Source organism: Bos indicus, chromosome X, assembly GCF_029378745.1.
Source record: "Bos indicus isolate NIAB-ARS_2022 breed Sahiwal x Tharparkar chromosome X, NIAB-ARS_B.indTharparkar_mat_pri_1.0, whole genome shotgun sequence".
Taxonomy (NCBI): Eukaryota; Metazoa; Chordata; class Mammalia; order Artiodactyla; family Bovidae; genus Bos; species Bos indicus.
In genome coordinates this window covers 33,195,005-33,218,219 of record NC_091789.1, presented here as the reverse complement: position 1 = coordinate 33,218,219, position 23,215 = coordinate 33,195,005, and the positions used below count along the sequence as shown (strand labels likewise).

At 43.5% G+C, this 23,215-nt stretch overlaps 1 protein-coding gene across 2 annotated transcripts in view; it reads left to right on the top strand.

Moving 5' to 3' along the window:
* The window catches only part of LOC139181701 (piezo-type mechanosensitive ion channel component 2-like), a 164,580-nt gene that overhangs the window by 113,989 nt on the left and 27,376 nt on the right, over window positions 1-23,215 (top strand). For both annotated transcript variants that reach the window (XR_011565469.1, XM_070785315.1), the window contains exon 3: window positions 11,308-11,470. The gene's annotated coding sequence lies outside the window, so the exon portion shown is untranslated. The remainder of the gene's footprint in view (window positions 1-11,307; window positions 11,471-23,215) is intronic.

The window sequence follows — 23,215 nt, the reverse complement described above, 5'->3', positions numbered from 1 at the left end:
AGCCTTGTGTTCATCAGTATCAGGGACCAGAGCATAGGGACCCAGTGTGTGCGGTGGCATTCTTGGTGGTGGACCCTGGGGTCAGTGTTTGCACGGGGAGGGTCCTGAGACGGGACATGAGGACCGTGAGCAGGAAGTTCCTGAGCATCCTTGGGGCTGTTACTCTCTCCCACCTCCCGAGAATAGGACAGAAACATACACTGCTCAGATTTGCAGGCATGCAAACCTCAGTGGCCATGGCTCACTCTAGGAGTGTTTATTTTATTTGATTATTTATAAAAATAACTAATCTGTGTTTAGAAGAAAGTCTCCTAATAACCTAGCTCCAATCTCATAAATCAGTGATATTGTAATAGGTCTTGAACTGTTAAAACATAATTTCCCAGAATTTTAAGCACAGGGATTTTCAGAAGAAACCATCTTCTCCGCACCTACATTGTTAATTTTATCCCTGCTATAAATTATTTGTGTGGGGAAATCCCCTGGGAGAACTGGCCGAGGAGCAGCTCCATGTAAATACCGAGAGACATTCAGGGACCTTGTGGACCACCTTCCTTCCTGGATGTTGAGATGTCCTGGGACTCTCTCTGCTATTCAGTACATTTTCAACAGTTTACATATTTATAGATACAGCTGGTTTATACAGGACATTTTTCTGTCAGTCAGTTCAGTCGCTCAGTTGTGTCTGACTCTTTGCAACCCCATGAACCGCAGCACGCCAGGCCTCCCCGTCCGTCACCAACTCATGTCCACCCAAACCCATGTCCATTGAGTCGGTGATGCCATCCAACCATCTCAGCCTCTGTCGTCCCCTTGTCCTCCTGCCCTCAATCTTTCCCAGCATCAGGGTCTTTTCCAATGAGTCCGCTCTTCACATCAGGTGGGCAAAGTATTGGAGTTTCAGCTTCAACATCAGTCCCTCCAATGAACACCCAGAACTGATCTCCTTTAAATGGACTGGTTGTATCTCCTCGCAGTCCAAGGGACTCTCGAGAGTCTTCTCCAACACCATAGTTTAAAAGCATCAATTCTTCGGTGCTCAGCTTTCTTCACAGTCCAACTCTCACATCCATACATGACCACTGGCAAAACCATAGCCTTGACAAGATGGACCTTTGTTGGCAAAGTAATGTCTCTGCTTTTTAATATGCTGTCTAGGTTGGTCATAACCTTCCTTCCGAGGAGTAAGAGTTTTTTAATTTCATGGCTGCAGTCACCATCTGCATTGATTTTGGAGCCCAGAAAAATAAAGTCAGCCACTGTTTCTACTGTTTCCCCATCTATTTGCCATGAAATGATGGGACCAGATGCCATGATCTTAGTTTTCTGAATGTTGAGCTTTAAGCCAACTTTTTCACTCTCCTCTTTCACTTTTATCAAGAGGCTCTTTAGTTCTTCTTCACTTTCTTCTACAAGGGTGGTGTCATCTGCATATCTGAGGTTATTGATATTTCTCCTGGCAATCTTGATTCCAGCTTGTGCTTCATCCAGCCCAGCATTTCTCATGATGTACTCTGCATAAAAGTTAAATAAGCAGGGTGACAATATACAGTCTTGATGTACTGCTTTTCCTATTTGGAACCAGTCTGTTGTTCCATGTCCAGTTCTAACTGTTGTTTCTTGACCTGCATACAGATTTCTCAAGAGGCAGGTCAGGTGGTCTGGTATTCCCATCTCTTTCAGAATTTTCCACAGTTTATTGTGATCCACACAATCAAAGGCTTTGGCATAGTCACTAAAGCAGAAATAGATGATTTTCTGGAATTCTCTGGCTTTTTCAATGATCCGGCAGATGTTGGCAATTTGATCTCTGGTTCCTCTGCCTTTTCTAAAACCAGGACTTCCCTGGTTTCTCAGATGGTAGAAGTGTCTGCCTACAATGCAGGAAACCTGGGTTAGGCTGAGTTAACCTGGGTCAGAAGATCCCCCTGGAGAAAGAAATGGCAACCCACTCCAGTACTCTTGCCTGGAAAATCCCATGGATGGATGGAGGAGCCTGGTAGGCTGCAGTCCATGGGGTCGCAGAGTCGGACACGACTGAGTGACTTCACTTTCACTTCTATCTGTTGGTGATTATGAATGAAGCTGCTCTGAACCTTTGCCTACAGATCTTTGTGTGGACAAATGTATGTGATATGTCCCTTGATTGTGTCCTCTGCCTTCAGCCTATTTTTAGTTAGTGGACCCTAAATTACTTGAAATGCTTTCTGAACAAACCTTGAAAACTGAATCGCATTTTAGCTGCATGGAGAAGTGTGTGTAGAAAAATGCTTTGGCGATCCTATTCATAGTTTGGACCAAGGCACTGTAAGTTGTGCTTCACAATTTTTTTTTTCATTGCTTAGATTTACTGAGCATAGGGTATATCTTTGGACAGTTAAAAATTCAGAGTTTTTAAAATTTATCCAATTAACATTTTATTTATTTTTAATTTAAATTTATTTATTTTAATTAGAGGCTAATTGCTTTACAATATTGTATTGGTTTTGCCATACATCAAGATGAATCCTCCATGGGTGTACACGTGTTCCCAGTCCTGAACCCCCCTCCCACCTCCCTCCCCATACCATCCCTCTGGGTCATCCCAGTGCACCAGCCCCAAGCTTCCTGTATCCTGCATTGAACCTGGACTGGCGATTTGTTTCTTATATGATATTATACATGTTTCAATGCCATTCTCCCAAATCATCCCCCCCCCTCGCCCACAGAGTCCAAAAGACTGTTCTATACATCTGTGTCTCTTTTGCTGTCTCGCTTACAGGATTATCGTTACCATCTTTCTAAATTCCATATATATATATATATATATATATGCAAACGATTAACATTTTATTGCTGAGCAATTTTGATTTGTTTCTGAGCTTAGTGTTTCTAGTTTGTTATGATGTGCTTGAGTAAGGATATTCAACCTTCACCTGCAATCTCAAACTCCAGTATGCTCTGAACACTCGGTATTTTAGCCTAATTTCTCAGTGGCAAAAACCTGACCTGAACTGACCGGGGATCTGAGGGGAGAGCATTGCATTGAGTGTGAAGGAACGAGATGTGTGTGCTGGGGGAGGGGACACTGCCCATGAACCTGCTGCCACGGTTACATCATCTGGTGAGGCACCTTCCTAACATCTGGAAAAGTATGAACTTTGCAATACGCTCAGCTCCAAGAGATTTGGAGGAAGGATCTGTTTTTACTCCATCTGTCTTTGGCACAACTGCCCCCTAGCTGTTTGATAGAACTGAGCTGTGCTAGAGAGTGAATCTGAAGCTTTTTTTTTCACTGTGACTACACCTGTATACTTTATGCAATGACCCAATACAATGCAAATACATCCAGTTTCCAAAGCAACAGCTCCTGTGCATGCAGTGTACTCCTCTTTTCCTCTGCTGTGTTCATGGAAAAGAAAATGCTGGCTGGTGCCGCTACTTTTGTTTGATTCCAAACTGGTTAGTCGTGGCTGCAGCTGAGAGAGCCATGAGCTATGGGTGATGCTCAGCCAGGAGGGAGACTGGAGGTCCATGCCTGCCTCGCTGTGCCCGGGCCCACAGGGATGACAGACATTTATGTGTCATGGCATTTGTGGGCTGTCACAGTGACACATGATCCCTGCTTTACTGCAGAAACACACATGCAGGTTCAACTCAAAATCTTTGCAGTTCACGTCAAGCAGAGGAAACCCAGAGACTGTGTCCTCCAATCATCTGGAGTGAATCACCCAGCTCCAGAGAGATTAGACTAGATTCTACTCACATCCTGTGTTGCTGTTGTTCACAGGGCCATACAAGCCAATTAGAGGATCCCCATGGGGTGGGCTGGTGGAGGGAGTGAGTGTGAGACAAAGGATGTATTTCAGGAGCTAGACTGAAGACAATCATGGGCACTGCTGGGGAAGTGAGGGGTCCCAGAGGAAAGAGGAGGTGAACCAGTATGCACTGGTGCTGAAGTGGAGTCCTGATGGGACTCAGGGAGGGTCCCTGGGTCAGCCCTGTCCCAGTGCAGCTCCCCTCCTGTGGGATGGTGACCAAGCATCAGTCCCTGGGCTCCACAGGCCACCAGAAGACCAGTTACAACCATCTCAGTAGTTCATATTCATCTAAATAATGCTCGTTTGCATTTTAATTGTTTTACTGGAATTCAATTGAAGTTGACCTTCCTACCAACTCTGAACCAAAGGGCTGGCTCCCAAAGGAGTGGCATGAATGGGGTTGTTCTTTTCCAGCTTCTGAAGGTTAACAGCATTTGTGTTTGTCCATAAGTCTGCTTTTCAGCCCTACCTGAAATTCCAGCGCTCTTCTTTTGGCCATACCTGGAATTCCAACACTCTTCCTCTTTCCTGGCCCCTTATCAATTTCCCTGTGTCTTTATTTTGAATTTTCTGAGTCAAAATGAAACCTCACAGTTGGGAAGACCCTGAGAAGTCATTTTGTTAGTGAGAAACTGAGACTTGCAAAAGCAAAGTGGTTAGCCTTTGAACATCCACCCCAGCCTCACTGCTTCCTTGGACTTGGATGGGAGGATGGTAATTGAGTTTGACCAAATATAACCATGGTTGAGACTGCAGCAGTTGGTCATTTTCTTTCCCAGGCAGGTAATCGACTTTGTGTTTTCATGATATGTTCTACACGAGGAATTCTGAAAAGTATGACACTTCTGATTTTATTTTATTTTTAAACTTTATTGTATTAGTTTTGCCAAATATCAAAATGAATCCACAATATGAAATATTAAAAATACACTTTTGTGCATGCAAACCAGCTTTCAAAGATAAGAACCTAGGTGCTGCAACACAAGTGACTGTGTCCCTCTCTCTGTCCAGAAACATGTTTGTCGCTTTCATGGAGTTCTTTACAGGTGAGTCCGTAAGTGATCGATATTCTGTATGCTTGCTACTTCTTTTTTTTTCTCTCAATATTGTTTGTGAGATCCATCCATGTTTATTGGTATAGATCCAGGTCGCACATACATTTGCACTAACTTACTGATGCACAGTGTTTTATGGCTACATTCTCTCTCCTCTTGATGAATAAGTAGGGTTTTCCCTAGTTTTCAGCTTCCTAGACTCCCTTTCAAGAGGAATAATCACCCTGCACAAATAGAATCATGTGACTGTAACTGGATTGGAGAGGAAGTGTCTGCCTGTTGACAAGAACATGAGGTTATAAGTTGTTTAGCTTGTGCTTTTCTATACAGAAAATGTAATTGAGCTGAGCCCAGAAAGTCATGCGATCTAGGATAACGTCTTATGGGGAAATGTATACATTGATCTCCTTAATTTATTAGAACAGGGCTTCTACACATAACCTGGTCATCCTGATTTCAAACGCAGAATTTACTGGAAATAAAATTTAATTTGTTGAGCTTCCCCGGTGGTTCAGTGGATAAGAATCCACCTGCCGATTCTGCCAATGAAGACATGGTTTCAATCCCTGATCTGGGAAGATCCCACATGCTGCAAAGCAACTAAGCCTGTGCACCACAACTACTGAACCTGTGCTTTAGAGCCCGGGAGCCAAAACTTCTGAAGCCCGTTCACCCTAGAGGCTGTGCTCTGCAACAAGAGAAGCCACGGCAATAAGAAGCCCGGGCATTGCCACAACTAGAGACTAGCCCCCGATCTCTGCAACTAGAGAAAACCCATGCAGCAACAAAGACTCAGTGCCACCAAAAATAAATATTTTAATTTGTTATTAAATGCTCTGAAATGAACAGTGACAATTCATTTATGGAGCCTCCCATAAATATTTATACTCTGTGCATTCCCTGAAACATCTGAATTACTCCATGGACTTTGGCCAACATACATGAGAAGAAATCTCTCGCTCTTCCCCTCCAGTCAAGACCTCTCTCAGGCACAAACCCCACATGCCTTCCAGGGTGACCTGTCATGTCTGTACCACACCTCACTCTCACCATGGAAAGGGTACCTCCCAGCCCCACTTCCTGCCACAAGATCATGACTTCTTCCGTGGTCTCAGTTCTGTGGTAATGGTGGGGAGTTCTTTGCTCCAAAGCCTTCAGCCCTTCTGGTTGTGCAGATGCTTTGCCAGAGTCTGATTCCAGCAAGGAGGACCTGGCCTCAACACCTCTTCCTGTTTTATCTCTGTGTTTAAGACACACTTTTATAACCAACATTCAGTGCCCAAGGGAGAGAGCCTGACATTCAACAGAGGCATAATAAATATTTTTGGAATAAATAAAAAATCTGACCAAATCAAGCCATTTCATGTTCATTGGATATGATTAGTAGTTCTTGTTCTTGAAATGTTTTCTCTGGTGTATACAAAAAATGCATATATATTTTTAATGGTTTATAGTTTCCAATTGTGACCATTAACTCACATCCAAAGAACTAAGATGTTACTCATCAACCTCCAATCCTCAGGTGCTCTGCAGACACTAGTGACTGTCCTGTCCTTTGTACTTTTTCTTCCCTGAACTGAATTGAAACTCCAGTACTTTGGCCACCTCATGTTAAGAGTTGACTCATTGGAAAAGACTCTGATGCTGGGAGGGATTGGGGGCAGGAGGAGAAGGGGACTACAGAGGATGAGATGGCTGGATGGCATCACTGACTCGATGGACGTGAGTCTCAGTGACCTCTGGGAGTTGGTGATGGACAGGGAGGCCTGGCGTGCTGCGATTCATGGGGTCGCAAAGAGTCGGACACGACTGAGTGACTGATCTGATCTGATCTGATCTGATCTTATGGCAAACACCTGATCTAATTTGTCAGCAGAACTTTGCACAAACTATTGTCATAGGAAAGAAAGAGTAAATATTTGGAGATAGTATTAATTCTGCCAGCCTGTATTCAGAGCACACACTATACCACATGTACACACACACACACACACACACATACAAATATATACCTGTATATATAGTCCTCCTGGATGCAGAGATTCACAAATAAGTGAGCAACATAAAGTGCTGGGGTCTAAAGGAAACAGATGGTGGATGGGCTTTGCGGTGAAGATGAAGGAGGTGAGTCTTGACTGATGAGGATGATGTGTAAGTGTGTGTGTGAGGAGGGCTTTGTGGTCCAAGGGAGAAGACTGTGCCCTGACTCAGAGGGACAAACACTTGCCTATGCTTGGATGTGCAGCCAGAATGGCTGAAATTTGAGGTCTGAGAAAGTCATAGCAAGAGACAAGGCACATGTGTCTGCAATATAGAGGCCTCCTAGGTGAGCTTGGGAATATGGACCTTTCTCATCGGTGGTGCGGTGAGCAAGTCCAAACTGTGCCTCTAAAAGTTCAGCTTGGCCTGGTTGGCAGAGGGACGCCCTGAGGCAAAGTGACAGTCATTCAGAAGAGGAGGTAATGAAGGGAGACATGGAGATATAGTCAGGTACTGGGTAGAGACATCTCGTAGGAAGATGGGTGTCTGCGAATGGTCTTGGGGACATGCTGGGACTGGATGACCAGCTTTGTGAGTTGTCATGCACTTTCTAGTCTCTTCCAGTATGTCCCAGGAGCAGGTGGACACTTGGGAGATGGGGTGGACAGCTGGGAGAGGGAATGAGGGAAAGAAATAAGGTGTTGCTAGCACTGTAGTTATTAGGGGCTTATTCAAAACCAAATATATGAGGATTAGCTACATCTAAGTACAGTTTCCAAAGTATCCATTCATTGTGATAAAAAATTTAGATCAATGAGGAGACTCTAACAGCATTTTCTAAAACCTGTGCCATGAACAGTAGCTTGGCAGAATGTAATAGATTTTAGATAAAACTTTAAGAAGTGGTTTGTGCTCAGATAAATTTGGGAAGCAGAAATTTGCATGTGAGCTCCGTTGCTTCAGTTGTGTCCAACTCTTTTGTGACCCTACTCTTTTTTTTGTGTCTGACTCTTTTGTGACTGGAGTGGGTTGCCATTTCCTTCTCCAATGCATGCATGCATGCTAAGTCGCTTCAGTCATGTCCGACTCTGTGCAGCCCTATGGACAGCAGCCCACCAGGCTCCTCTGTCCATGGGATTCTCCAGGCAAGAATACTAGAGTGGGTTGCTGTACCCTTCTCCAGGAGATCTCCCTGACCCCGGGATCGAACCCATGATTCCTGCGTCTCCTGCATTGCGAGTAGCTTCTTTAGCTACTGAGCCACCTGGGAAATCCAGAGCTTTACATAAACTCCAATTTATTGTTTTTCTACAGAAATTCTCAAGTTCTTTACTGTAATAATAAGCATTGTGATTTTTCTAACACTTATTTGACCAGAGGCAGTGTTTTTGTTTGTTTGTTTGTTTTTTGGTCTTGTTTTAATTCGCAATATTTCTGAGGACCAGCACTCTGATGTGGAGAAGGAAATGGAAACCCACTCCAGTATTCTTGCCTAGAGAATCCTGTGGACAGAGGGGTCTGGTGGGCTTCTGTCCATAGGGTCACACACAGTTGGACATGACTGAAGCGGCTTAGCATGCATGCATGCATTGGAGAAAGAAATGGCAACCCACTCCAGTATTCTTTCCTGGAGAATCCCATGGACAGAAGAGCCTAGTGGGCTGCTGTCTATGGAGTCACAGAGTCGGGCATGACTGAAGTGACTTAGCAGCAGCAGGAGCAGCACTCTGATGAATGTACTTCAGTAGACTCTGGTCTAGACAGCGAAGATGGAGACTGTAGTGATAGTACGATCCCCATAGGACGTATCATATGGATTCTGACCTGGTCCTTGTCCACGGCCCACACCGTCATCTTCTGGAGGCCCATGGAGCCCATGGGCTGGCAGTGCTCTGAATGTGCTGCTTTGTGAGCTTGGGTGAGAGCAGCAGGTAACAGGTTGGCACCTCTGTGGCTGACAGATTCCACTCTGAGCTGGACTGCAGCCCAGTCCTGGTTCTGGGAGCCACGTTCTGTTATGGCTGGGGAGTAATTGCTTTGCACTTGGGTTTCATTTACTCTCTTCATGTATGTGGGTGATTGAGTGTCTCCTTGGGGACCTAGGAGCACAAAGCTGAGGCTGTTGATTCGAAGCCACTGTTTGCAAATTGAGAGCCACGTACAGAGTGCAGGTTGGGGTTGGGGGCAGGCACAGCTGGCTCCTGGGTCCACTGTGCCGGGTGGGACTCTGGGTACAGTCCTCAGAGAACTCTTTCCCTCCAGTTGGCTTGGTTTGTGCTTCTCATAAAATGCCATGGTCAATTTGTTTTCTGCAAAACAGCTGCAATAATTTGTCCCCACATCCACTCAGGAGGGACTGCCTGCTCCTCTGACCTCAGCCCCACCCAGGAAACACCTCCCTGCCCAGCCTGGCCTTCATCTCCTGGCCTCTCTTCTTGATCTCCAAATTCTCATTCTGATGATGTGAATCCTCATTTGCTCTGTCTGATCACATTAGGTGTACTTGCAAAGTAGGCAAAACCTCTACAGTTTTCCTATGATGAAATCAGTCATCAAATTTCCTTATTATGGATTTGGATTATGAATTTTATAAGTAATTGTAAAGTCTGGATGAAGTTTTCACAGTATTATACGTTTTGATGAAGGTGTCCTATTTGATTTCTCTTACTCTTAACCCAAATGCAAGGAGTTTGCCATTTTTTAAAACCTCTTGCATGATCATGTGTATTTTATTTATGGAGGTAAAGGGATGTCTCATCACTTCCATGTTTCTCTGTTCAGAGAAGCTTAGAGTTGTGTATAAAATCCAGGCTTCTAATGGACAGATCCTTGTCCAGACTGTTTTTACAAAAAGCCAGTCAGACTGGTCTGGGGAATTTTTCCTAGAAGATCCTGGATTAGGAGATTCTTTACTTAATGAAGACTTGACTTACATTCATATTATGGTAACAAATGCAATATTCTAAAGGTGCAACAGTAGTGGACTAGTTAAGTAACTACTATCTGGACGTGAGTGTGGTAAAGGTTTATGTATATTATCATATGTGAAATGAATCGCCAGCCCAGGTTCGATGCATGATACAGGCTGCTCGGGGCTGGTGCACTGAGATGACCCAGAGGGGTGGGATGGGGAGGAGAGAGGTGGGAGAGGGGTTCAGGATGGGGAACACATGTACACCCATGGCGGATTCATGTCAATGTATGGCAAAACCAATACAATATTGTAAAGTAATTAGCCTCCAATTAAAATAAATTTACATTAAAAAAGGTTTAAAAATCTTCAGTGAGTTGTCAAGATGTGAGTGATGTATTAAATGAACAAATTATTTTCAAAAACAAAAAGTATGAGCCTAGTTTTGTTAATTTGAAGTTTGCACATGTAGTATATAGTTTCTTATAGTTTCCAAACTATTGAGTAGAGTTCCCTGTGCTATACAGTAGGTCTTGTTGTTTATCTATTTTATATACAGTGCTGTGTTTATGTTCATCCCAAATTCCAAGCTTATACCTCTCCCCTCACCTTTCCCCTTTGGTAACCAGAAGTTTGTTTTCTTTGTCTATGAGTCTATTTCTGTTTTGTAAATAGTTCGTATCATTTTTTTAATTCCACATAGAAGCAATATCACATGATTTTTTTAATTCACTAAAATATCAACATGGTTATTTCTAGGTGATAGGGGTCTTGCCATTTATTATGCTTTTACCCAAATACATCATATATCCAATGTAAATGATGACAATATGTATTTCATCGCATGAAGTGTATTTGAAAAATACATATCTTCACATGACATAGCTTCCTATTTTCTGCTGCTTTTCCCTAAACAAGTTTTAGCTCTGATACACATTGGGTCACTTTCATTTAAGTCCTGTGCAATAAAGAAGATGAACAGCATTGTCTCTTCGGGGCAGGGGGGAGCACAGGATGAGGGGAAGGTCCCAGTGAAACACAGCCACCAGGTCCTGCTGACACCAGGACCAAATCTCTCTGTTAATGACCTGCCTTTTCTTGGAACAGGATGGAAAACAAAATCGATTCAGCATTCAAAGTAATGAAGGGCTCTTGTTCAAGGACGGCTTGAATGTCTTCTCTGTTTTCCCTCTAAACTTGGATTTACTTCCAGGACTGCTTGTGTACATCCAGTCTTTAACTGCTCCCACTGGATTGCAAACACCTGCCTCTGTCCTGGACACATGGCTTATTTAATAACAGTTTAGTTCATCAGCACATTTTAAGAGTTGGTTTAAGAGTTGGTTTCGGGTTCTGCATGCTATTTCTGAAACTCCCTGAAAGCTTCCTGAATCTTAGTAAATTATGTAATCCTGGAGTCAGAGAAGAGCTTTCTGATAACTTCCAGGCAGAAACTGAGCATTCTTTAAGTCTTAAGAAGATTCAAACATACTCTATGACAGTTTAACCATAGCAACATCAAAACAACTGAATTTCCTCCTCCCTTTTTTTCCCTCCATAGGTTAAAGGGAGCCAGTGCTGGCAATGGGATCCAAGTGTTTGTGCCTGACGTGGACATGTTCATCGCCAGCCTGACCATGTGACTGGTCCGTAGGAACATTGTTCAGAAGCCAGTGGCTGAAGAGGCCGCACAGTGTAACCCAGAGTTTGAGAATGATGAGTCGGTAAGTCTCTGGGCATCTTCCTGCTTTGATTTCTGGGGCCTTGTACGTTGTGACAGTAAACAGTGCGTGCACAGAGCTTCATGTTCTCTTGTGTTGTTTGGTTACTTTGCACACCTCGTGGGTCCTCACACACGTGCATTCTCACCCACATTTGGCTACGAGGAAACAAGTCTGGAGACGTGAGGACTGCCCTGTGAGAGGCATTAACCCTAAGGGCCTGGGCTTGACCTGGTGTCTCTTCTTTACCATCCACCCTTAATTCACACTGGGAGCCTTTCAAGTTCGTGTCATGGCCCATGCTCTAGATAATTAGTTACTGCAATATTCTTAGAGAAATAACACCCAGCAGTTGTCAGAGAAAAAAAAAAAATTCTACCTTGAAGGAAGTTTCCAGTCCGTGCACCTTGCCATCCTGCTGCTGCTGCTAAGGCGCCTCAGTTATGTCTGACTCTGGGCGACCCCATAGACGGCAGCCCACCAGGCTCCCCCGTCCCTGGGATTCTCCAGGCAAGAACACTGGAGTGGGTTGCCATTTCCTTCTCCAATGCATGAAAGTGAAAAGTGAAAGTGAAGTCTCTCAGTCGTGTCCGACTCTTTGCGACCCCATGGACTGCAGCCTACCAGGCTCCTCCATCCATGGGATTTTCCAGGCAAGAGTACTGGAGAGGAGTGCCATGTTCCATCCTGAGTCAGTGGTTAAATCTGCATGCTTCCATCGAGGTAGTTTTTAAAGCACTCTGGAGAAAAAATACATGCATTTGGAAAAGTGTAAGAATGAGTAAAATGTTTGTGAATTTTTAGCTGGATCAGGGGACACGTCAGATTTCACTCCATGGTGAATGGAAGCATGGGAGACAGCTGTCGCTCTGTCCCTGACCTGTTTGTTCTAATAATTATATTTTGTCATATGAGTCTAGGTGACAGTGATTTAAAAAGTAATTGATCTAGTAATTGAAAGATAAAATTTACAGGGAAAAATTCCTTAAAAGACCGTATTTGGACATTTGACATAAGACTGAGGTTTTCATTTATAAGCTTTGGCAAGAAATTAAACCTATTAAACTGAAGTTAGTTGAAATTACTTATTTCAACTAGAATGGTAACCATGATGGCATCAAAGAAAGAAAGTTCTCAGTTATGGCAAATAATGTGTGTGCTTCACAAATGAACAGCATTTTCCTTTGATATTTATTAGAATATAATGATGGAGAAAAAGTGAATATGATTCCATAAACCTCTGCAGACTAGAGATGATGTTTACACATAAAATCCTTGTGAGTAAAAAATATACAATACTGTGGCATATGCATATTCTACTGTTTTTAAGGTAAATGTTAAAAAGGGTACATGGTGTAAAAAATCATTACAGCAAGGTCATAACTACCCATCTTTTGCATTCAAGTTCACAAACTATACAACACTTGTATGAAGATGCTTCTTCTTCTGGTTAAGACAGAATTTAAAATTTTAACCTCTGCTTTTACATTTGAAATTTATTTTATAGTATTTACAGTTTTGAAAAATCATCTGGCTTAAACAATCACCCTGTTTATTCCAGATTCAGTTAAAATAAACCCATTAACTCAAGCTCTCTGGACTTAGGGCTTTTCATTATTATTATTTATAAGGCAAGGCTTGTTTTCAGTTCTCCTAATATTGTAGATGGAGGGTAAGGGATAATTACTGGGAATTGAGTGGACTCTGAAGTCAGACTTGGAAGCTGTATGATGTTGGGAAAATAGTTTATCCTTTTTCTTTTTCTGCAAAGTGGAGATTGTCCTGAGGACTTAATAAAGGGCCACACGCTTGCCTCCCTCTGCTCTTCTCCAGTTTGAAAGGAAGTAGAACACTCGCAAAAATGTCAAATTCAGAGTCTCAGAATGAGAGAAAGATAATTTGGAGGGTGCGTTTGAGGCCAACTCACTCAGTAAATGACTTCCTTCCTTGCCATCGGTAATGGACAACCATGACTGCATTACAAAACCTTCTTACAGAAAGAACTTCTGTCTCCAGTTCAAACACTGTTTTGCCATAAAACTAGGAAAACCTGAACTGACTATGGCAGATAAGGAATGTTAGGTCAGGGTCACCCATCTGGTGAAGAAGAGACACGATGTTACTGACTGATACTACAATCATGTTTCCTTCCTGATTCCCCTTGGTTTTCCAAGATGGGATCATGATACCTCTCTCTCATTTGAAATTTGTTTAAATATCTGCACCCTATATATTATTGATTACATTATTTAATGATAAAAAGGGGTAGATTCTCTAAACACTATTTTTGGGGAGCTTTTAAAATGAAAATATTAAAGTGTTAGTCACTCAGTCATGTCTGGCTCTTTGCAACTCCATGTACTGTAGCCCTCCAGGCTCCTCTGTCCGTGGAATTCTCCAGGCAGGAATACTAGAGTGGGTTGCCATGCCTTCCTCCAGGGGATCTTCCCAACCCAGATATTGAACCTGGGTCTCCTGCATTGCAGGTAGATTCTTCACCATCTGACCCACCAGAAAAGCCCTTAATATTAAAAATACTAAATATCATTACTATAAGGTTGAGTTCCCTCTAGGTTACTGTTTGGGCCTAATTTAGATATTAATTTCCATAGTCTCAGTACATTCCAGCCCCAGGTGGCCCAGGGGAGCAGGCTAGAGTGACTGTCCAGAGATGAATCCAGGAGGAAATTTTTCTTACTGGGGAACCATCTGGCTGAAGTCTGAAAAGAATAGAAATACATGGCCAAAATAACCAGGAGAATTTATTTTATTTTGAAGTCCCTGACACACTTCCTGCGACTCATAAATCTTGCTGTTTGTGTTCAAGATTGCTTGGTGTTTGAAGATCTTTGAAAGGACTGTGTTTGCTGGCATTGCTTCTTCTCTCATTTACCTCGGTGGAGAAATGGCAGATTAATCAACCCTCGGGTGCCTGGGAAAATTGCTTTTCAAATCCAGCTTTGATTCAGAGCAGCAAGTAATCCCTGGAGAAGGCTCAGGCCTCTTCCCAAATCTCCATGGACTTGATAATGAGGCTCAAGTTCACTGTTTTAAAGGGCATCACAAATCCAAGGAATCTCCCAAAAAAAAAAAAAAAAAAAAAAACCAACAGGCATGGAGTGGAGGAGGAGGCTTTGTCCTGTTCTTGAATTTTACAGAGAGCAGACCTCGGTCAAGAACAAACTCCCCAAGTGCCATAAAAGATTCTTTGCCAGCTGACATACCTGTGGTCTTGTTTATTTGTTCCTTTTAATTCAGAAGCAGATTGACAAATCATAACCGAAACATTCATATTCTTAAGTCTTAAAAAAATGAGTTGCATTATGAGAGTTAAATCATGTAGAAAGGTTATCTGTGCAATTAAACACCAATGACATCAGTAATTTCACCAAGTTGATAGTATCTGCATATTTATGTACTTCTAGCTGTTTCTTGGAGAAGGCAATGGCAACCCACTCCAGTACTCTTACCTGGAAAATCCCATGGACGGAGGAGCCTGGTAGGCTGCAGTCCATGGGGTCGCTAAGAGTCAGACACGACTGAGTGACTTCACTTTCACTTTTCACTTGTATGCATTGGAGAAGGAAATGGCAACCCACTCCAGTGTTCTTGCCTTGAGATCCCAGGGACGGGGGAGCCTGGTGGGCTGCCGTCTATGGGGTCACACAGAGCCGGACATGACTGAAGCAACTTAGCAGCAGCAGCAGCAGCTTTTTCTAGCTATTTAATGAGATTTCAGGCTTTATTTTTTAAAAAACGAGGCATAGTTTAGTATGAAACCAAATTTATGATAAATGTTTATTCAAATAGGAATTTTAGTCTTGACTTAGTCTGTTGCAAGTGGCCTCTCTATATAGTCTAACAAATCCAATATGAATGATATAAATATTTCGGTGTAAGACATCATCCATCCATTAAGAATCAGGGATGCAGCATTTAAATCTCACTAATGTTATTTAGACATTCCTTCTGAATCTCAAAGCTGCAACCCCTTCATTATACCTAAAGTCATTTAGGTTACTGTGATGTCTGGCACAGAAAGTGGCTATCTGGCCTACATGTCAAGCTTCAGATTTGAAGCTCTAGTTGCTATTTTTTTGAGAGCAAGAAACAAAGAATGAAAGAAATCAATCTCTTTATTAATGGCTAATAAAGAATATAGCATAATTAATATATTATACCATATATTAATTATATTAATCATTAGGCATCTGCTCAGTCCCCACCTGAGATCGAGTCCAGAGTCACCTGCTTAACATCCTCTAGATTCTGGTTTTCCAGATCAGACTCTGTGATCCCTCTCTGTTGGTCTTTGGTTACAGACATCATTACTGACCCTGAACCGCCTATTTTCTCTGATCAGAACCAGCTAAATTTAACTCTTCTGACTGCTGTGCTCCCTCTAGAAGTAAAGAATTCAGGGAGTGATGACAAAAAGCCACAGTTTTGAAGGCACATGTTGCTTAAAGGTGTCTGTAAAGGTTAAGGACCCAAATAATTACTTGTGATGAACTAAGATGCAAAGAAAATGCATGTCCTTGTTATTAAAATGTCAAAAAGTTGAGCAGTGCAGTGGCTGCCCTGGATTCCACTGCTTTCCTTTCCCATCCCTCCATCCACCTCACTGTCCATCCATCCATCATTTCGCCCTCCAGTCAGAACTTTTTTACAGAGCCTGAGCTCTGCTCTGAGCACTGTGTCAGTTCTGGGGTGGAATGCGTGTCTAATTAATTTTGAATTTATTTCTGCATATGGTATTAGAGTGGTCTAGTTTCATTCTTTTGCAGGTAGCTGTCCAGTTTTCCCAACAGCACTGAAGAGACTGTCTTTTCACAATTGTGTATTCTTGCTTCCTTTGTCATAGATTAATTGACCATAAATAGGTGATTTTTGGTTTTTCTTTTTAGGGCTTTCTATTTTTTTTAGGGCTGTTCCATTGATCTCTGTGTATGTATTTTGTCGTACCATTCTGCTTTCTGTAGGTTTGTAATATAGTTCAAAATTAAAGAGTATGATACCTCTCATTTTTGTTCTATCTTAAGATTGTTTTGGCTCTTTGGAGGTTTTTGTGGTTCCATAAAAACTCTTAGGATTTTTTGTTTTAGTTCTGTGAAAAATCCCATTGCTACTTGTGTGTGTGTGTGTGTGTGTGTGTGTGTGTGTGTGTGTGTGTGTGCATGTGCGCTTAGTTGCTCAGTCATATCTGACTCTTTGTGACTCCATGAAGTGTAACCCCCCAGGCTCCTGTATCCATGGGGTTCTCCAGGCAAGACTAGGCAAGAATACTGGAGTAGTCATTCCCTTCTACAGTGGATCTTCCCAACACAGAATCAAACCTGGGTCTCTTGCATTGCAGGCAGATTCTTTACCATTTGATATTGCATTGAAACTGCATATTCCTTTGAGTGATCTGGCCATTCTAACAATGCTAATTCTACCAATCCTTGAGCATGGTATATCTTTCCATTTATTTGTGTCATCTTAATTTTCTTTCATCAGTGTCTTATAGTTTTCAGAATATAGGTCTTGAACCTCCTTAGTTAAATTTATTCCTAGGTATTTGATTCTTTTTGATGCAATTATAAACAGGATTGCTTTCTTAGTTTCTTCAGCTCGAACTGGTTCTCTTTTTATGTATTCAAACTCTTTGTTGAAGTTCTCTCACTGTATTCATCCTTCTCCCAAGGTCAGGGAGCACCTTTTGACCAATACTTTGAATTCTTTGGACTTTCCTAGTGGCTCAGGTGGTAAAGAATTTGCCTGCAATGTGGGAGACCTGGGTTCGATCCCTGAGTTGGGAATATCCTCTGGAGAAGGGAACAGCTATCCATTCCAGTATTCTTGCCTGGAGAATTCTATGGACAGAGGAGCCTGGTAGGCTACAGTCCATGTAGTCACAGAGTCAGACATTACTCTGCAAATTTCACTTCACTTGAATTTTTTATCAGAGAGATTACTTATCTCCATATCATTAAGGTCTTTTTCTGAGGTTTTTGTCCTTTTTTTTTTAACATATTTCCTCATTTTGCTAACTGTCTGTTTCTATGAAGTAGGCAAAACTGCTGCCTCTCAGTCTTGAAGGCGTGGCCTTGTGTGATGATCCTTCTTCTTCAACCCTTACTTAGCACATCTGTCTGTATTAAGTCACTTCAGTCATGTCTGACTCCTTGTGACCCCATGGACTGTAGCCCACCAGGCTCCTCTGTCCATGGGATTCTCTAGGCAAGAATACTGGAGTGAGTTGCCATTTCCTTCCTAATGGAAGGATCTTAGGGGATCTTCCTAACCCAGGTGTAGAACCTGCATTTCATGTCTCCTGCATTGGCAGGTGGGTTTTTTTTTTTACTATTAGCACCACCTTTGATGGGCTATTTCTCAATTCTTTGTAGTTGTCTAAACACCTGATTTATCCCTGAAGTGGCCCTGTTGCTGAGGGCATGTTGGGACCTGTCAGTGCTCGAGGGGGTGGAGATTCTCCTTCAGCACTCAGGTTGAAGCCAGGCCTTCAGGCAGCAGCAACTTCTAAAGTGTGGAGACACATACAGTCCTGGGCATATTTGTCATGCCCATGGGAGGAGGTGGGTTCAGGCTCTTCCTTCATCACCACCTTGAACTGACCTTGACCTGGGAGTCTATAAAGGTCCAGGTTCAGACTGCACCCCAGATGTGTTCAGTCAAAATCTCTGGGAGGCAGGTGAATGTGTGGTGGTACAAGGATTGTTTTATTAAAGCTCCTGAGACCTACTGTCCTGGCTAGCCTAGGCAGGTCGCTGCCCACTAACTTGGTCTGTCTTAGCTTGTCCTTTATTAAACTTTTATTGCTCTGTAGGAGGTGGTCAAAAGCATATATCTCTATACTCATTCTTCCAAATGGAACAGGGAACAATTTAACTGTGCTTATACATCATGGCATCTAGTCCCATCACTTCATGGCAAATAGATGGATAAACAGTGGAAACAGTGGCAGACTTTATTTTTGGGGGCTCCAAAATCACTGCACATCGTGACTGCAGCCATGAAATTAAAAGACGCTTACTCCTTGGAAGGAAAGTTATGATCAACCTAGATAGCATATTAAAAAGCAGAGATATTACTTTGTCAACAAAGGTCTGTCTAGTCAAGGCTATGGTTTTTCTAATAGTCATATACGGATGTGAAAGTTGGACTATAAAGAAAGCTGAGTGCAGAAGAATTGATGCTTTTGAATTGTGGTGTTGGAGAAGACTCTTGAGAGTCCCTTGGACTGCAAGGAGATCCAACCAGTCCATTCTGAAGGAGGTCAGTCCTGGGTGTTAATTGGAAGGACTGATGTTGAAGCTGAAACTCTCCTGATGTGAAGAGCTGACTCATTTGAAAAGACCCTGATTATGGGAAAGATTGAGGTCAGGAGGAGAAGGGAACTACAGAGTATGAGGATGTTGGATGGCATCACTGACTCAATTGACATGAGTTTGTGTAAACTTCGGGAGTTGGTGATGGACAGGGAGGCCTGCCATGCTGCAGTTCGTGGGATCACAAAGAGTTGGACACAACTGAGTGACTGAACTGAACTGATACATTTAGAAAAGTAATCTTCCCAAAACAAGCTTGGTAACAGAATAAAATCTTGGCTTTGTCTGCATGATGCTGTCACAATAGGCTTATGTGACCCATGTGACCCCTGCCAGCATGGCTCCAGAGCTCTCTGGGTGCTGCATCCATGGGGACACTGTGGAGGATGGTGGACATTTGTCTTCAGTGATGAGTCACAGCACTTACCTCTTCCTTCCATGGACTCTTCTGTTGAGATGACTCCACTCCATGAAGATAAATTGTTAACTTTCAATAATAAACAGTGAGTAAATAACTTGCGACATTTTAGGAAAGTGCTCCCTTAGCCTCTGGATCTGCTGGCTCATTATCTGTTCCTCTGATGCTCTCCCATTATAGCCTCTTTTTGAGCTTGGTTTAAGTCACAAGGAAGAGGAGGATGGAGTCCATGGTCTGAGGAGCTCTGGGCTTACATCTAAAGTTTGTCTGAAATTGGAAGGAGATTCCATTAGATAAATTACCTCAATATGTTTTCCAGTCAAGAGAGTCTGCCTGGCATCCAACTCAAACACAAGGCTTCCAGGTAGGATGAGTTGGTCCCGGGGGGCAGGTATCAGGAAGAGTGTGGATTCTAAGCTGACTGCTTTCAGGTCATCTCATGTAGCCCTTTAATCAGACAAGTTCCTGGGACTTGCTCCCAGAATTCCTGATGCAGGAAATGTGAGGTGGAGCCTGGTAATCTAGCCTCTTAAAGAGCCCCAGGTGAGCCTTGGATTTAGTCCAAGACAGGTAGGCTCATTTAGTGCTTGGGTATAATGAAAAATGAATGCCTGGGTTCTACTAGAAGTGATTGGGGATGTCTTCCTGGTCTAGAACTGAGTGGGAACAACTCCTAATGCTTGACTGCAGGGCTGGACGTGGTGATGGGATGAGGCATGGAGGCTTGGGTCCAGACTCAGGGAACCATGACCTTGCACCCAGTTGACTCAATAGCACTTGGAGTCTTGGAGTGTCTTCACATGACATGAGATGCTACCTGAGTACATTTGGCACATTTTGAAGTCAGAGACTTTTAAAGAAGATGAGTCAAAGCACTTACATTTATTTACATAAGCTATAGACTTCAACCTGGACAATGCTGATATGTAATATTTTATTAGGCTTTTTGAACTATAACGGCTTTCTTTATCTTTCATTTCTAAGACAGCTCAGGAACCAGGGAAATAAATCTTTATTTACTGCTACTCCTTCTTATGAAGAAACTGAAAGACAAAGTTTAAGCATGCTTCTCCAGGCAAGAATACTGGAGTGGGTTGCCATTCCCTTCTCTAAGAGATCTTCCTGACCCAGGGATGGAACCCAGGTCTCCTGCATTGCAGGCGGATTCTTTACCAGGTGAACCACCAGGGAAGCCCTACCCAGGCGGCACTAGTGGTAAAGAATCTGCCTGCCAATGCAGGAGACTGTAGGAAACAAGAGTTCAATCCCTGGGTCGGGAAGATCCCCTGGAGGAGAGCATGGCAACACACTCCAGTATTCTTGCCTGGAAAATCCCATGGACAAAGGAGTCTGGCAGGCTACACCCCATGGGGTCACAAGCAGTCAGACAGGACTGAAGCATCTTAGCATGCATTCCTTCTTAGATCTAAGGCCAGGATCCAGTTGCGTTCCAATGTGGGGACAGATTTCAGCTCCAGCAACCCAGCCTGCTTGCTGGTCAGTGAGCTGAGGGGCTTCCAGGACGTTGGTGTTTATGCTGCTCCAGATGGATCATTTAGGGGAGAAGACCAGCCTGATTTGACTATTGGCACTTCTGGCCCCAGGCGGGATGGTGGGGCTCACTTTTGACTCCCTCTCAGTTTGGTAGGTTTAGAAAGTGTTTTCAACTCAAAGCCCCAGGGATTCCGGTACAAAAATGCTGAAAAACCTCAAGTACACTGGTCTGTTTATAAAAATCAGAGGGTCCCTTTCCCGCCCAGGAGAGGTCAGGGAAATACGTTCATCTAAATTTGAGAAGGTTCTTGAAGAGAGATTTCTATCTGATTTAATCTACATCCATAGCAATTCCATAATTGAGCAATAAGTCATTTATTGTGAAAGTTAGGAGTGTGTTTCTGACTGTGACCCAGGCAACCCTAGCTGTGTTCCTTCTCTCTGTTTTCTTGGTCAAGTATGGAGACTGAAGGTTTTGGACTAATTTTCTTCCTCTAGAGGCATTTTTAGCATGTTGCCCACCTGTTGTGAAAGGAATATTAAGCAACAAATGCCTGTGTGTGGGGTGATGTGGGTGTCATAGCAACAGCATCAGTGGATCAGTCCCCACAGCAACTCAGCTTTGGGAGATGGAGAAGTTGAAAGAAGGCTAGCCTGGGAGCTGGGGCCTTGGACGCTGGGAGGGCCTTCCCCGGTGTGGGGACAGCACATCCCAAGGCAGAGAGCCTGTGGATTCCAGGTTCTCTACATGGTTCCCTGTGTGTGATGTTTCTGAGCCAAGAGTTGAGGATAAAGATGGAGAGAGAGACTGGTCCCAGGTCTGGCAACTCCAACAGGTAGGCAGCTCTGTGTTCTCTCCAGGTCACCTTATCAGAACCCACTTAAACAGTCAGCCTCAGGTAGATCTCTCCAATTCTCACCTCTGTCCACACTCCAGGTTCCTCACTAGCTGCCCCCATGATACCTCTGCCTCAGAACTTGGTTCCCAACTTGCTCCATGGCTGGTTGTCCTGATCTCATCCACAAAGACAAGAGCTCCTTCTGATTCTCCTCCATTCCTCCCTCCACCATGTGAAATTTACCAACCAGGATCTGCTGACTGGACCTATAAGATGCTCACCCAAGATGTGAACCCTCTCCAGCTCCACTCCCCACCCCCTCTTCCATCAGCACAGTCTCCTGGATGCAGGGGTCCCCCTGCTCTTCCTCCACTGAGACACTGGAGTCACTCTGGAAAAGAGATCCCATTGTCCCTCTCACGGGTGGAGTGGTTGGCGATCAGAGTCCTCTTAGCTTGGGTTCAAGAGAAGTGAAGTGTTGAGCAAGTCCTGCCCTGAGTCCAGCCACCTCTTGGAGAGTTTTGCTTTGAAACTCCCTCTGTGGGTGATGCAGGGCAGGAGGTGGCAGGCTTTCATCCTGGTACCCTGACTCTGCAGCTCTCCTGTCAACCCAGGCAGTGGCCGAGCATCTACACACAGGTGGGGCTGCTGGTGTTGCACTGACTGGAGCTCAGCCCTCATGTCTATACAGCGTGGGATGCAGGGGCATCAGCTGACAGTGAGGAGGAGGAGCAGGTGGAAGAGGAAGTGGGTCTGGGGACGCGTTATGGAGGCTTGACCAGCCCTTCCTGCTGCCTGGAAGGTTCTGGCTAGAATTTTCACATGGCTGGTGGCTCTGTGACAGTCAGAACTCAGCTTAAATGTCACCTCCTCAGAGAGGCTCTCCCTGAACTCAGAATCTAAAACAGCCACCCTGACTCTCTCAATCACATCACTCTGTTTTAATTCTTGGAATAGCAAGTGTCACCGTGAGATACTTAGTTGTTAACTTAATTCTATCTCTTGCTAGTGTGTGTGCTCTTCTGTATCTTACTAGTGACATGGAGGCCTACTGGGCAGCCTGAGAAGAATGTCTCAGGCTTCATGCATAAGCCTGAGACATTCTTCTCCCTTCTGGAAAAAGTACAAATATGCTGTGATGAAATACAGTATAATGCAAAACCAGGTTTGGTTATATGGACTTGAATAGCCTGGGATTACATCCTCGTGTGTGTATGTGTGTGTGTGTGTGTGTATTGTGTGTATGTATGTATGATGTGCATGTGTGTCTTGGTGTGTGTGTGTGTGTGTGTGTGTGTATGTATGTGCACACAGGGATGGGAGTGCATCCTGTAGCATTGGCTTCATCAACAGCCAACGTAAGTCCCAAGTGGCCTGTACCCACCTAGGTAAACAGCAGGTCTGAGCCCTCAGGTCACTCAGCACTTACTGAGCTGTGCACCAGCCTCTCCTCCAGTGAGATAGAAGCTCAGACACCAGCAATGAATATTATGTAATTCTGAACTAAGCATATCAAGAAATGTATATATAAATATATATCTGAAAAAAAGACACTAATTGGAAAAGAAATAGGTACCCCAGTGTTCACAGCAACACTGTTTATGACAGCCAAGACACAGAAGCAACCCAAGCATTAATCTACGGAAGAATGGGTAAAGAAGATATG